Source organism: Pseudophryne corroboree, chromosome 5 (genome assembly GCF_028390025.1).
Source record: "Pseudophryne corroboree isolate aPseCor3 chromosome 5, aPseCor3.hap2, whole genome shotgun sequence".
Lineage (NCBI taxonomy): Eukaryota > Metazoa > Chordata > Amphibia > Anura > Myobatrachidae > Pseudophryne > Pseudophryne corroboree.
In genome coordinates, this window is record NC_086448.1 from 84,481,665 (window position 1) to 84,497,189 (window position 15,525).

At 48.7% G+C, this 15,525-nt stretch overlaps 1 long non-coding RNA gene across 1 annotated transcript in view; it reads left to right on the plus strand.

The window, feature by feature from the left end:
• LOC134927247 (uncharacterized) overlaps window positions 1–15,525 on the plus strand; it is a 179,913-nt gene that overhangs the window by 126,604 nt on the left and 37,784 nt on the right. The gene's annotated exons all lie outside the window — the stretch shown is intronic.

Below are 15,525 nucleotides of genomic sequence, written 5' to 3' on the forward strand. Positions count from 1 at the left end.
CACAGATTTAAGTGGTTCAAACCAATGTGACTTTTGGAACCCAAAAAACTACATTGAGATCCCAAAGTGCCACTGGAGGCACAAAAGGAGGCTGTATATGCAGTACCCCTTTTACAAACGTCTGAACTTCAGGGACTGAAGCTAGTTCTTTTTGGAAGAAAATTGACAGGGCCGAAATTTGAACCTTAATGGACCCCAATTTCAGGCCCATAGACACTCCTGTTTGCAGGAAATGTAGGAATCGACCCAGTTGAATTTCCTCCGTCGGGCCTTACTGGCCTCGCACCCCGCAACATATTTTCGCCAAATGCGGTGATAATGTTTTGCGGTTACATCCTTCCTGGCTTTGATCAGGATAGGGATGACTTCATCCGGAATGCCTTTTTTCCTTCAGGATCCGGCGTTCAACCGCCATGCCGTCAAACGCAGCCGCGGTAAGTCTTGGAACAGACAGGGTCCTTGTTGGAGCAGGTCCCTTCTTAGAGGTAGAGGCCACGGATCCTCCGTGAGCATCTCTTGAAATTCCGGTTACCAAGTCCTTCTTGGCCAATCCGGAGCCACGAATATAGTGCTTACTCCTCTCCATTTTATCAATCTCAGTACCTTGGGTATGAGAGGCAGAGGAGGGAACACATACACTGACTGGTACACCCACGGTGTTACCAGAGCGTCTACAGCTATTGCCTGAGGGTCCCTTGACCTGGCGCAATACCTGTCGAGTTTTTCCCAACGGTTTATAATCATGTGGAAGACTTCTGGGTGAAGTCCCCACTCTCCCGGGTGGAGGTCGTGCTGAGGAAGTCTGCTTCCCAGTTGTCCACTCCCGGAATGAATACTGCTGACAGTGCTATCACATGATTTTCCACCCAGCGAAGAATCCTTGCAGCTTCTGCCATTGCCCTCCTGCTTCTTGTGCCACCCTGTCTGTTTACGTGGGTGACTGCCGTGATGTTGTCCGACTGGATCAACACCGGCTGACCTTGAAGCAGAGGTCTTGCTAAGCTTAGAGCATTGTAAATGGCCCTTAGCTTCAGGATATTTATGTGAAGTGATGTCTCCAGGCTTGACCATAAGCCCTGGATATTCCTTCCCTGTGTGACTGCTCCCCAGCCTCGCAGGCTGGCATCCGTGGTCACCAGGACCCAGTCCTGAATGCCGAATCTGCGGCCCTCTAGAAGATAAGCACTCTGCAACCACCACAGGAGGGACACCCTTGTCCTTGGTGACAGGGTTATCCGCTGATGCATCTGAAGATGCGACCCGGACCATTTGTCCAGCAGGTCCCACTGGAAAGTTCTTGCGTGGAATCTGCCGAATGGGATTGCTTCGTAGGAAGCCACCATTTTACCCAGAACCCTTGTGCATTGATGCACTGAGACTTGGCTCGGTTTTAGGAGGTTCCTGACTAGCTCGGATAACTCCCTGTCTTTCCCCTCCGGGAGAAACACCTTTTTCTGAACTGTGTCCAGGATCATCCCTAGGAACCGAAGACAAGTCGTCGGAACCAGCTGCGATTTTGGAATATTGAGAATCCAATCGTGCTGCCGCAACACTACCTGAGATAGTGCTACACCGACCTCCAACTGTTCCCTGGATCTTACCCTTATCAGGGAATCGTCCAAGTAAGGGATAACTAAAATTCCCTTCCTTCGAAGATATATCATCATTTCGGCCATTACCTTGGTAAAGACCCGGGGTGCCGTGGACCATCCATACGGCAGCGTCTGAACTGATAGTGACAGTTCTGTACCATAAACCTGAGGTACCCTTGGTGAGAAGGGTAAATTTTGACATGAAGGTAAGCATCCTTGATGTCCCGAGACATCATGTAGTCCCCTTCTTCCAGGTTCGCAATCACTGCTCTGAGTGACTCAATCTTGAATTTGAACCTCTGTATGTAAGTGTTCAAAGATTTTAGATTTAGAATCGGTCTCACCGAGCCGTCCGGCTTCGGTACCACAACAGTGTGGAATAATACCCCGTTCCCTGTTGCAGAAGGGGTACCTTGATTATCACCTGCTGGGAATACAGCTTGTGAATGGCTTCCAAAACTGTCTCCCTGTCAGAAGGAGACATCGGTAAAGCCGACTTTAGGAAAACGGCGAGGGGGAGACGTCTCGAATTCTAATTTGTACCCCTGAGATATCACCTGAAGGATCCAGGGGTCTACTTGCGAGTGAGCCCACTGCGCGCTGAAATTCATTGAGACGGGCCCCCCACCGTGCCTGATTCTGCTTGTAAAGCCCCAGCGTCATACTGAGGGCTTGGCAGAGGCGGGAGAGGGTTTCTGTTCCTGGGAACTGGCTGATTTCTGCAGCCTTTTTCCTCTCCCTCTGTCACGGGGCAGAAATGAGGAACATTTTGCCCGCTTGTCCACGAAAAGACTGCGCCTGATAATACGGCGTCTTCTCATGTTGAGAGGCGACCTGGGGTACAAACGTGGATTTCCCAGCTGTTGCCGTGGCCACCAGGTCTGAAAGACCGACCCCAAATAACTCCTCCCCTTATTAAGGCAATACTTCCAAATGCCGTTTGGAATACGCATCACCTGACCACTGACGTGTCCATAACCCTCTACTGGTAGAAATGGACAACGCACTTAGACTTGATGCCAGTCGGCAAATATTCCGCTGTGCATCACGCATATATAGAAATGCATCTTTTAAATGCTCTATAGACAAAAATATACTGTCCCTATCTAGGGTATCAATATTTTCAGTCAGGGAATCCGACCATGCCAACCCAGCACTGCACATCCAGGCTGAGGCGATTGCTGGTCGCAGTATAACACCAGTATGTGTGTAAATACATTTTAGGATACCCTCCTGCTTTCTATCAGCAGGATCCTTAAGGGTGGCCATCTCAGGAGAGGGTAGAGCCCTTACAAGCGTGTGAGCGCTTTATCCACCCTAGGGGGTGTTTCTCAACGCACCCTAACCTCTGGCAGGAAAGGATATAATGCCAATAACATTTTAGAAATTATCAGTTGTTATCGGGGGAAAACCACGCATCATCACACACCTCATTTAATTTCTCAGATTCAGGAAAACTACAGGTAGTTTTTCCTCACCGAACATAATACCCCTTTTTGGTGGTACTCGTATTATCAGAAATGTGTAAAACATTTTTCATTGCCTCAATCATGTAACGTGTGGCCCTACTGGAAGTCACATTTGTCTCTTCACCGTCGACACTGGAGTCAGTATCCGTGTCGGCGTCTATATCTGCCATCTGAGGTAACGGGCGCTTTAGAGCCCCTGGCGGCCTATGAGACGTCTGGACAGGCACAAGCTGAGTAGCCGGCTGTCTCATGTCAACCACTGTCTTTTATACAGAGCTGACACTGTCACGTAATTCCTTCCAACAGTTCATCCACTCAGGTGTCGACCCCCTAGGGGGTGACATCACTATTACAGGCAATCTGCTCCGTCTCCACATCATTTTTCTCCTCATACATGTCGACACAAACGTACCGACATACAGCACACACACAGGGAATGCTCTGATAGAGGACAGGACCCCACTAGCCCTTTGGGGAGACAGAGGGAGAGTTTGCCAGCACACACCAAAGCGCTATATATATACAGGGATAACCTTATATAAGTGTTTTTCCCCTTATAGCTGCTGTATTGTTAATACTGCGCCTAATTAGTGCCCCCCTCTCTTTTTTAACCCTTTCTGTAGTGTAGTGACTGCAGGGGAGAGCCAGGGGAGCTTCCCTCCAACTGAGCTGTGAGGGAAAATGGCGCCAGTGTGCTGAGGAGATAGGCTCCGCCCCTTTTTCGCGGACTTTTCTCCTGCTTTTTTATGGATTCTGGCAGGGGTTAAAATTCATCCATATAGCCCTGGGGGCTATATGTGATGTATTTTCGCCAGCCAAGGTGTTTTTATTGCTGCTCAGGGCGCCCCCCCCTAGCGCCCTGCACCCTCAGTGACCGAAGTGTGAAGTGTGCTGAGGAGCAATGGCGCACAGCTGCAGTGCTGTGCGCTACCTTGGTGAAGACAGGATGTCTTCTGCCGCCGATTTTCCGGACCTCTTCTGTCTTCTGGCTCTGTAAGGGGGCCGGCGGCGCGGCTCTGGGACCCATCCAAGCTGGGCCTGTGATCGTCCCTCTGGAGCTAATGTCCAGTAGCCTAAGAAGCCCAATCCACTCTGCACGCAGGTGAGTTCGCTTCTTCTCCCCTTAGTCCCTCGATGCAGTGAGCCTGTTGCCAGCAGGTCTCACTGAAAATAAAAAACCTAAACTAAAACTTTCACTAAGAAGCTCAGGAGAGCCCCTAGTGTGCACCCTTCTCGTTCGGGCACAGAGATCTAACTGAGGCTTGGAGGAGGGTCATAGGGGGAGGAGCCAGTGCACACCAGATAGTCCTAAAGCTTTCTTTAGATGTGCCCAGTCTCCTACGGAGCCGCTATTCCCCATGGTCCTTACGGAGTCCCCAGCATCCACTTAGGACGTTAGAGAAAGGTCCAGTCACGCTTGCGTTATCCGAACCGTGACCCCCCCCAACGCTGCCCCCTAAACTCCACATCAACACCCCCTCCCGCCCCGAGAACGTCTCTCCCTGTCAATCAGGCAGAGGCGTTTGCATGTGTGGGGTGCCGTTGATACGTCATCTTCATTTGTGGGCTCAAATAAAGAGAAAGTGCCAGAGAGATTAGGTAGGAAATTGAGCAGGTCACTGGCTGAGGAAGAGCGTACCATTTCATCTCGGATCTTATAAATCTTGTCCTTGAAGTAGGAAGCAAGATCTTGTGCATTGATAGTGGCTGGTGGGTTGGGTAAGGGAATTTGAGAAGTGATTTAAATGTATTAAACAGTCACTTGGGCTTAGAGTCTTCAGCGGAGATGAGAGTTTGGAAATACGTATGTTTGGCAGTGTTCAGGGCATTACAATAGGAGTGGTGGATAGTCTTATATGTGAGGAAGTCGGTTGGTGTACGAGATTAGAATCATTGACATTCAACTTTACATGAGAGTTTTTGTAGGTGTCTTGTTAATTTAGAGTGCCACGGTTGACATCTAGGCCGACGTGGAGTGTGATGGGTAGCTGGAGCCACTTCATCAAGGGCTATTTCTAGGGACTTGTTCAGGTGTGATGCAGCCGTCTCAGGAGAAGTTAATGCAGAAATAGGTGAGAGCAGTTGTTGGAGTGAGGTGGAAAGTTCTTGAAAATTCATTGCGTTAATATTTCTACGGGTTTGAGGAGGATTGGAGGACTTCAGTGACATTAAGTTGGAAGCAATGGAGGAGAGCATGCAAGTGATAAGGCTGTGATCTGAGAGAGGGAAGGAGTGTTAGTAAATTCAGAAACTGAGCATAGTCTGGTGAATACAAGATCAAGGCAGTGGCCCTCCTCATGAGTAGAGGAGTCAGTCCATAGGGAGAGGCCGAGAGAGGAGATTAGAGAGAGTAATTTGGAGGCATAAACAGCAGATTTCGGATTATCAGTAGTGATATTGAAATCACCCATGATGATGTTGGAGATGTCAAAGGATTGGAAGTGAGGGAACTAGGCAGAAAGATTTTCCATAAATTGTTTGGATTGCCCAGGTGGGCAATAGATAACTGCAATACGCAGAGAGAAAGGAGTGTAAATCCTGATAGACTGTACTTCAAATGATGTGAATGATGGAACATGTGCATGTAAAAGATTGGGATAGTAATAAGCCAACCCCACCACCTTTACTATTACCAGGCTTTGGGGGGGGGGGGGGGGTGAAGTGGAGACCACCAGTGACAGTGCTGCAGGGGGGACTGTGTCCGATTGTGTGAGCCATGTTTCTGTTCAGTGGCGGAACTTACGCCTGTGCAGCCGGTGCATTGCACCAAGGCCCGGCGCAGTGAAGGGGCCCACAGCCGATAGCATTTCAATGAGTCACACTGACTCATTTACATGCCACCAGCGGTCGCTTCCAGCAGTCCCGGGCAGTACAGTTTTGGCGATCAAGGGCTGCCCGCAGCCATGCTCTGCATGCATACAGTGCGGCTGGCTGCAGGAGGCATGCAGAGGACACTCCTCCATTGCCGCGAGCAACCGAGGCTCACATGCTGGAGAATGAAGATGGCACCGCGGAGGCAGTGAACAGCTGGAGGGGAGAAGAGAGAAAGGGGTTGCTGAGGATTAAAACCAGGATTTTCAGGACTAAGAGCTACGCTGAATCCGGGGCTGCTGTGGACAGGAGAGGAGCTTGTGACTTGGGAGGCTCTGGCGCCGGCCTGACTGACATGTCTTTGAAGCGGGAGCTGGACAGGTGAGAGCTGGCATATGTGGCCCAGTGACTGCTCAGTATTCCTACTGCATGTACACACACTCCCACTGTGATCTGCCAGCCATTTCCACAGCATCCTAATATCCTATTTCCCATGAATGTGGACTGAATAAGATAATTGGTGCTAATACTGTAGTGTGGACATAAAAACAACAACAGTAACACACTTTGGGTTTGTATAATGCACCATAAAGAAAAATACTTTTCCATTGCTATAGGACTATGTGTAGAGTTTGTATGCTTTCCCTGTGTTTGTATGTGCTCCTTTGTTCTTGGATTTGCTGCTACAGACTTAACTATTCTGGTAAGTAAATGCATGTTAGAGAACTTAGAAGTACCACTGGAGGCAGGTTTGGTATGATATGTCGACATTCAACATGACTGTAAGAATGTCATAACATGTACATAGGGTTAGGATTAGCAAAACCATATCTTGTAAATGACTGCTGCTTAAAAAAAAAAATCCAAGATCGCCCGACATAACGTACATCCAGCTAATTTGGACCATATTACATATGCCCCATTGCCTACTCCTAACCCTGTTTACATGTGATGACATTCTTAGAGTCAATGTTCTAGTCATGATGAATATGTTATCATCACGATCTCGTTCGACTGTGCGAAACCCCAACAAGGAGCCACCCTCTACATGCTGAAGTTCTACCGTGGTACAGTAGTTGGTAAGTAAATTGAATTTGTCACCCACTGCCAGCACTCTCTGCCTCGGCCCATCACCCACTGGCTGTCCCCGTCACCCTCTTTCTCTCTCTCCCCATCACCCACAGCCTTTCACCTACTCTCAGTCACCCTCTGCCTTTACCTGTCACCTTCTCCCCATCACCCACAGCCTCTCACAATCACCCTCTCTCTGTCACCCTCAGCCTCTCCTCATCACTCTCTACCTCACACTGTATCCCTCTCTGTCACCCACTGCCTCTGCCTGTCACCCACTCCCCGTCAATCTCTGCCACTCCTCGTCCCCCAGTCTCTCCCCATCACTCTCTACCTCTCTCATGTCACCCTCTGCTTGTCACCCACTGTCTTTCCTTGTCACTCACTTCCCGTCAACCTCTGCCAGTCATCATCCTCCACAGCCTCTCCCCATCACAGTCTACCTCTCCCTGTCACCAACTGTCTCTCCATGTTACCCTCTCCCCGACACCCTCTCCTTGTCCCCCACAGCCTCTCCCCATCACTCTCTACCTCGCCCCGTCGCCCTCTGCCTGTCTGTTAGGGTCTCCTGCCCTGTGCTGCCACGTCGTCATGGCAACCGGGAGACAAGTGCTAGTGGAGTAACCTGAGCGCAGCTGATACTCCGGTTCGGGTCTTTTGCTGTGCAGTGGTTATAGGCTCTGTGCACGGCAGGGGATCCGGTGCTGGTTTTTGTGCTCACAGTCTGTGAGGTCTGAGTGGGGCGTGGACAGCACCTGCTTTATAAGGCCTCTTTTCAGGGTAAGCAGATGCTGCTGAATCTCTGTTGGTTAGTCAGTTCATGAAAGTTAGCCAGTACTGTGTAGCTTTGTATTTGTTTGTTGCTTACTGCAAATAGGCCTGGGGATTTGGTATTACACTCTGCCAATCCAGACCTAGCAGTAAGACTGGAGTCAGTCGTTTAGCTTGCTGGGGTTCTGTTATTACTCTGTGAACTTAGCAAGTTTGCGGCTGTATTCTAACACTTGCCTGTCTAATCCTGTCTCACTGTGCTAGGTGTCAGGGGTCAGTTTAGTGGCAGTAAGCTTAAACCTGTGCACTGCAAGTGAGAATCAGGATTGTGGAGGCTCTCCTTGTGTCTATCATTCCATCTCTGACCAAGGAGTTTACTGCCACACCCGTTGGTAACCCTTTAGGGTTTTGCTGTTGCCCTTAGCAACAGCATTTCGGGTTCTCTACGTATTAAAACACAACATCTTGCTTTTTACATCTGAGCAGTTCTAATACAAGGGAGATACCCAGTTCCTTAGCCTCTGGGCTTCTCTGTTCACTGTGTGTGTATTTTGTTACCCTATCACCTTCTGTGTACGTTATGTCATATTCCCCAGTTTGTCTGTGAGTCCATTTGTTTTGCATAACAGTTCAAACACCAGTACATTCCTGCAGACACTGGAGTGCATAACAGTTCTGACACTAGTACTTTCCTGCAGGCACTGGTGTGCATAACATATTCAGCAGCCTAATACTCCTGTTGAAATTTTGTGGGAATATGGAGCATACCCCTCAAAATACGTTGCAACAGGTGGTCGATCAGGTGCAGGTCCTGACTCGGCAATTTAATGATTTGTCCATTAAAATGCACACCTCCCAGGCTGCTGGCGGAGCTCCCGCAGCAGCAGCACCTGCAGGGGTTAAGGAGCCGAAAGTAAATCTCCCGGATCGTTTTTCTGGAGATCGCTCGCAGTTCTTTTGTTTCAAGGAGAGCTGCAAGCTATACTTCCGGCTTAGGCCTCAGTCTTCTGGGTCGGAGATTCAGCGGGTGGGCATAGTGATTTCCTTGCTACAAGGAGACCCACAGGTCTGGGCGTATGGGTTGCAGCCTGACTGTCCGTCGCTTAAAAGTGTTGATGCTTTTTTTACGGCACTGGGCATGTTGTATGATGACCCTGACAAGACGGCCTCAGCCGAGGCTCAGATTTCGATCCTTAAGCAAGGGCGAAGGCCAGTTGAGGTTTACTGTACGGAGTTTCGGAGGTTGGCCCATGATACCCAGTGGAATGACCCAGCCCTGAGACACCAGTACCGAAGAGGTCTTTCTAACCAGATAAAGGACCAACTGGTACAATATCCCTTGCCTGATAGCTTGGATCAGCTCATGCAGTTATCCATCCGGGTGGATAGACGGCTGAGAGAGCGTAGGCTTGAAAGGGAGACTGAGATTTCCTTCCTTCCCAAGGGAACCTCAGACTCTGAGGAATTTTCTGAGGAGCCTATGCAGATTGGGGCTACTCGCCTCTCCTCGCGTGAGAAGACGCGGAGGAGACAGCAGGGGTTGTGTTTGTACTGTGGGAATAAAGGTCATGTGGTAGTATCATGCCCAGAAAAGCCGGAAAACTTCAGGGCCTGAGGGTGATGGGAAATATCCTGTCAGGCCAGAAGTCAGAATTTCCCAAGAAGACTTTTATCATTCCGGTGACCTTGAAGATCCTCGGTCAAACTGTCAAGACTGAGGCCTTTGTGGACAGTGGGGCCGACGGGGTTTTTATGGACCGCCAATTCGCCCTAAAACACTCTGTTCCCTTAGTACCCTTGGCATCGGAAATTGAGATTTGTGGGTTAAACGGGGAACCATTATCCCAAGGTAAAATTACCTCTTGCACTAGCCAGATTTCTTTGTTTATTGGAGCCACACACTCTGAAAAATTGTCCTTTTATGTGACTGTCTGTACTTTTGCCCCATTGGTGTTGGGGTTACCCTGGTTAAGGGCCCACAATCCTCAATTTGACTGGGTCTCTGGGGAGATTCTTAGTTGGGGTACTGATTGTTTCAGGAGTTGCTTGAGCCTTCCAGTCAGGCTCTCGCAGCTAAGTTTGCCAGGATTGCCAGGGTGTTATGCAGATTTTGCGGACGTGTTCTCCAAAAAAGTTGCAGAGGTACTACCTCCCCATCGCCCCTATGACTGTGCCATTGATTTGTTGCCAAATGCTAAGCTTCCCAAGAGCAGGTTGTACTCCCTGTCACGTCCTGAGACTCAGGCTATGGCAGAGTACATTCAGGAGAACTTGGCTAAGGGATTTATCAGACCTTCACAGTCTCCAGTTGGGTCGGGGTTCTTCTTCGTGGGTAAAAAGGACGGTTCGTTGCGACCCTGCATCGACTTCAGGGAATTGAACCGTATCACGATTAAAAACTCATACCCACTGCCTCTCATTTCGGTCTTGTTTGACCAGCTTCGTACTGCCACCATTTTTTCTAAGATTGACCTACGCGGTGCGTACAATCTAATCCGAATAAGAGAGGGGGATGAATGGAAGACTGCCTTTAATACCCACTCAGGGCATTATGAATATTTGGTGATGCCTTTTGGGCTCTGTAATGCCCCGGCAGTCTTCCAGGATTTCATGAATGATGTGCTCAGGGAATATTTGGATAGATTCTTAGTTGTATACTTAGATGACATCCTAATCTTCTCCCATTCCCTGGAGGAACATCGGAAGCATGTACGCTTAGTCCTCCAGAAACTCAGAGACCACCGGCTTGGGGCGAAGCTGGAGAAGTGCGAATTTGAAGTTCAGCAAATCGCATTTCTAGGATATATTATCTCCCCAGAAGGTTTCCAAATGGAGGGTTCCAAGGTACAGGCAGTCCTGGATTGGGTGCAGCCCACTAGTTTGAAGGCGCTTCAGCGTTTCCTGGGCTTTGCGAATTTTTATAGACGATTTATCGCTGGATTTTCGTCTATAGTGGCGCCCTTGGTGGCACTCACTAAGAAAGGGGCGGATGTTGCTCACTGGTCTTGTGAGGCTAAAGCGGCTTTTGCCCGTCTCAAAAGGGCATTTGTTTCGGCCAAGGTGCTGCGACACCCAGATCCAGAGCGTCCTTTTGTGGTGGAGGTGGATGCCTCTGAGATGGGTATTGGGGCAGTGCTTTCTCAGATGGGAGTGTCTGATAATCGCCTTCATCCCTGTGCTTACTTTTCCCGTAAATTTTCGCCTGCCGAGATGAATTATGACGTGGGTAACCGGGAATTGTTGGCTATTAAGGATGCACTCGAGGAGTGGAGACACTGGCTTGAGGGGGCTAAGTTTGTGGTCTCAATTCTCACTGACCATAAGAATCTGGCATATTTAGAGTCAGCGAAGCGTCTCAATGCCAGGCAGGCACGATGGGCTTTGTTTTTTGCTCGCTTTAATTTTTTGATAACATATCGCCCTGGGTCAAAAAACATCAAGGCTGATGCGCTCTCGCGGAGTTTTGCTCCAATCCAGGAGACCACCGAGGAGCCGTTGCCCATTGTTTCCCCATCATGTATTAAAGTGGGCATTACCCAGGACCTCTTATCATTAGTCCTTAGAGCACAGGAGCAGGCTCCTCCAGACCTTCCGGTAGGTCTTTTGTTTGTGCCTCCTAGGTTAAGACAGCGAGTGTTCCTGGAATTCCATGCCAAGAAGTCGGCAGGTCACCCGGGTATTGCCAGAACTCGGGAGTTGCTATCTAGGGCGGTGTGGTGGCCCTCGGTGGCTAAGGATGTGGATCAGTGGGTTCGGGCATGTGACATCTGTGCCCGAAATAAGACTCCTAGAGGGGTTCCTGTTGGCCCATTACATCCACTCTCTATCCCATCTAAGCCATGGACCCACATTTCAATGGATTTTGTGGTGGACTTGCCCAAATCCTCGGGGATGACAGCCATCTGGGTTGTCGTTGACAGGTTTTCGAAGATGGCGCACTTCGTTCCACTGGTTGGGCTGCCATCAGCCAGACGCCTGTCTGAATTATTTATGCTGCATGTTGTGCGTCTCCACGGGTTGCCACTTGATGTGGTCTCTGACCGCGGATCCCAGTTTGTGGCCAAATTCTGGAGGGCATTTTGTTCCGATCTCCAGATTTCTGTCAGCTTGTCGTCAGGCTACCATCCGCAGTCTAATGGGCAGACTGAAAGGGTGAACCAGTCCTTGGAGCAGTTCCTCAGGTGTTATGTCTCCAAGTGTCAGACTGACTGGGTTGCTCATCTGTCCATGGCGGAGTTTGCCTATAACAACGCGGCTCACTCTGCTACAGGGATCTCTCCCTTCCTTTGTGTGTATGGGCATCATCCTAAGGCCAATTCTTTTGACCCCCTGGACTCCACGCCTGGTGGTTCCTCTGTGGTTTCGGTCCTTAGAGGTATTTGGCGGAAAGTGAAGAAAGCCCTTGTGTCTGTGTCATTAGTGACCAAAAGGGTTTTTGATAAGCGGAAAAGACCCTGCAGCTTCAAATTAGGAGACTTCGTCTGGTTGTCTACCAAGAATTTGAAGTTGAGACAGCCATCTCATAAGTTAGGGCCCCGGTTCATCGGCCCTTATAAGATCACCAGGGTTATCAATCCGGTGGCATTTCAGTTAGATCTGCCCCGTTCTTTGGGTATCAATAAAACATTTCATTGTTCCCTTTTAAAACGGGCGATTAGTAATCCTTCTTCCAGTGGAAGACCTTCCCCTCTTCTGATACGTGGCCAGAGGGAGTTTGTTGTTGAAAGGATTCTTGACTCCAAGGTGGTTCGGGGTCGGCTGTCATTTTTGGTGCACTGGAAGGGGTATGGCCCGGAGGAGCGGTCGTGGGTGCGCAGTTGTGATCTTCATGCCCCCAGACTGATACGCTCTTTCTTCTCGCAGTTCCCCGATAAACCCGGTGGTAGGGGTTCTTTGACCCCTCGTCAGAGGGGGGGTACTGTTAGGGTCTCCTGCCCTGTGCTGCCACGTCGTCATGGCAACCGGGAGACAAGTGCTAGTGGAGTAACCTGAGCGCAGCTGATACTCCGGTTCGGGTCTTTTGCTGTGCAGTGGTTATAGGCTCTGTGCACGGCAGGGGATCCGGTGCTGGTTTTTGTGCTCACAGTCTGTGAGGTCTGAGTGGGGCGTGGACAGCACCTGCTTTATAAGGCCTCTTTTCAGGGTAAGCAGATGCTGCTGAATCTCTGTTGGTTAGTCAGTTCATGAAAGTTAGCCAGTACTGTGTAGCTTTGTATTTGTTTGTTGCTTACTGCAAATAGGCCTGGGGATTTGGTATTACACTCTGCCAATCCAGACCTAGCAGTAAGACTGGAGTCAGTCGTTTAGCTTGCTGGGGTTCTGTTATTACTCTGTGAACTTAGCAAGTTTGCGGCTGTATTCTAACACTTGCCTGTCTAATCCTGTCTCACTGTGCTAGGTGTCAGGGGTCAGTTTAGTGGCAGTAAGCTTAAACCTGTGCACTGCAAGTGAGAATCAGGATTGTGGAGGCTCTCCTTGTGTCTATCATTCCATCTCTGACCAAGGAGTTTACTGCCACACCCGTTGGTAACCCTTTAGGGTTTTGCTGTTGCCCTTAGCAACAGCATTTCGGGTTCTCTACGTATTAAAACACAACATCTTGCTTTTTACATCTGAGCAGTTCTAATACAAGGGAGATACCCAGTTCCTTAGCCTCTGGGCTTCTCTGTTCACTGTGTGTGTATTTTGTTACCCTATCACCTTCTGTGTACGTTATGTCATATTCCCCAGTTTGTCTGTGAGTCCATTTGTTTTGCATAACAGTTCAAACACCAGTACATTCCTGCAGACACTGGAGTGCATAACAGTTCTGACACTAGTACTTTCCTGCAGGCACTGGTGTGCATAACACTGTCACCTACTGCCTCTCCCTGTCATCCTCTCTATCACCCTGTTTCTCGCATCAAACTTTCCTTATCTCCCACAGCCTCTCCCCATCACTCTCTACCTCTCCCTGTCACCCACTGCCCTTTGCCTCTCCCTGTCACCCTTTGCTTTTCCCTGTCATCCTCTGACTCTCCCTGTCAATCTCTACCTCGCCCTGTCACCCTTTGCTCATCACTCCTTGCATCGATCTGTCACCCACTGCCATGTGGCATATTATTAACTTGGGGTGGGGCAGATGAGGGGGACCAAAGCAAATTTTTGCACCTGCGCCCACCACTCACAAGTTCCGCCACTGTTTCTGTTATAGCTAGTAGGTTGAAGTTGTTAGATATAAAGAGGTGATGGATGGATGTAAATGTTACAAACAGAGCGCGCATTCCATAAGGCACAAATTTAGTGATTTGGAGGGTGATGGGAGACGTGATATTGGGAAACAATCTATATTGCTGCGAATCAAGTGAATGTGAGTGGATCAAGTGGCTGGGGCCCGGATTTGGTGAAATGTTACCAGCTAATAGAAGCAAGAGAGAGATAAATATAGTTGTAGGAGATTTGTGATTTTTTTTTTATGGTGACTGGTTGTGGATGTTATTTTCAAATTATAAAGATAAGTAAAAAACGAATGAGTGTTAATAAGTGGGGAGTGGATAATTGAGGCAGCAATGTGTACAAATGGGTGATTGCAGGGAGAATTAAGGATGTAATTGCTTTATAGAGAATACCATGGAGTGCAGTGAAGAAAAACAATTTGTGGTACATGGTGTTTAAAAAAAAAAAGTACGTTATTTAGGCTTAGAGCGTTATGCAGTTGCAATTGTTAAAGCTAAACATTCAAATACCTGTTTACTGGTGTTGTTTAACTATTATTTTCAAACACCTAGTGGTATATTTACTAAAGTGCTGGTTTTTAGAAGTGGAGATGTTGCCAATAGCAACCAATCAGATTCTAGCTATTATCTTCTAGAAGGTGCTAGATTAATAAAAAGTAGAATCTGATTGGTTGCTATTGCCAACATATACACTTCTAAAAGCCTGCACTTTAGTAAATATACACCTTAGTGTTATGAACAATTTGTGTATGCGAAAACACATTCACCAGCACACCTGACCCTAGATTGCATCTAAAGGAATACTATGGCTAATTAATACAGCGGGCATCACTTTTCTACGCACTACATTCCATTGTGCTTTATCTGCGACTTTGTATGTCTGTAAACCCTATTCCTGTGTAGTTACCATTGTGCTTTATCTGCGACTTTGTATGTCTGTAAACCCTATTCCTGTGTAGTTAAAGTCGCAGCCACGTTGTACACTGTGAATGATGTTTCACTGCATCTGTGATGCAACTAAAAGATGCAAAATTAAATAAAAATATGAAACGCTGCACCTCTCAGAGAATCTGAGCCGTCTGGGTGTCTCGTGCAGTATGGTATGTGGACAATGGGCCTAATTCAGAGTTGATCGCAGCAGCAATTTGTTAGCAGTTGGGCAAAACCATGTGCACTGAAGGGGGCGGGGGCAGATATAACATGTGCAGAGAGAGTTATGGGCCCTACACACTAGGCCATCCACCGCCGAGCTGCCAGACGGCGGATACGGCCGACGGGCGACCTGGCAGCAGGGGGAGATGACGGGGGAGTGAAGTTTCTTCAATCTCCCCGTCACCCGGCTCCATAGCACTGCATGCTAATATGGACGAGATTGTCCATATTGGCCTGCATGCATAAGCGACGGGGCACCAACGATTAACGAGCGTGGGTCCGTGCATCGTTAATCGCTGGTGCCTACACACTGCACGATATGAACGAGTTCTCGTTCATTAATGAACGAGAATGTTCATATTGTGCAGTAAGATCTACCAGTGTGTAGGGCCTATTAGATTTGAGTGGGGTGTGTTCAAACTGAAATCTAAATTGCAGTGTAAA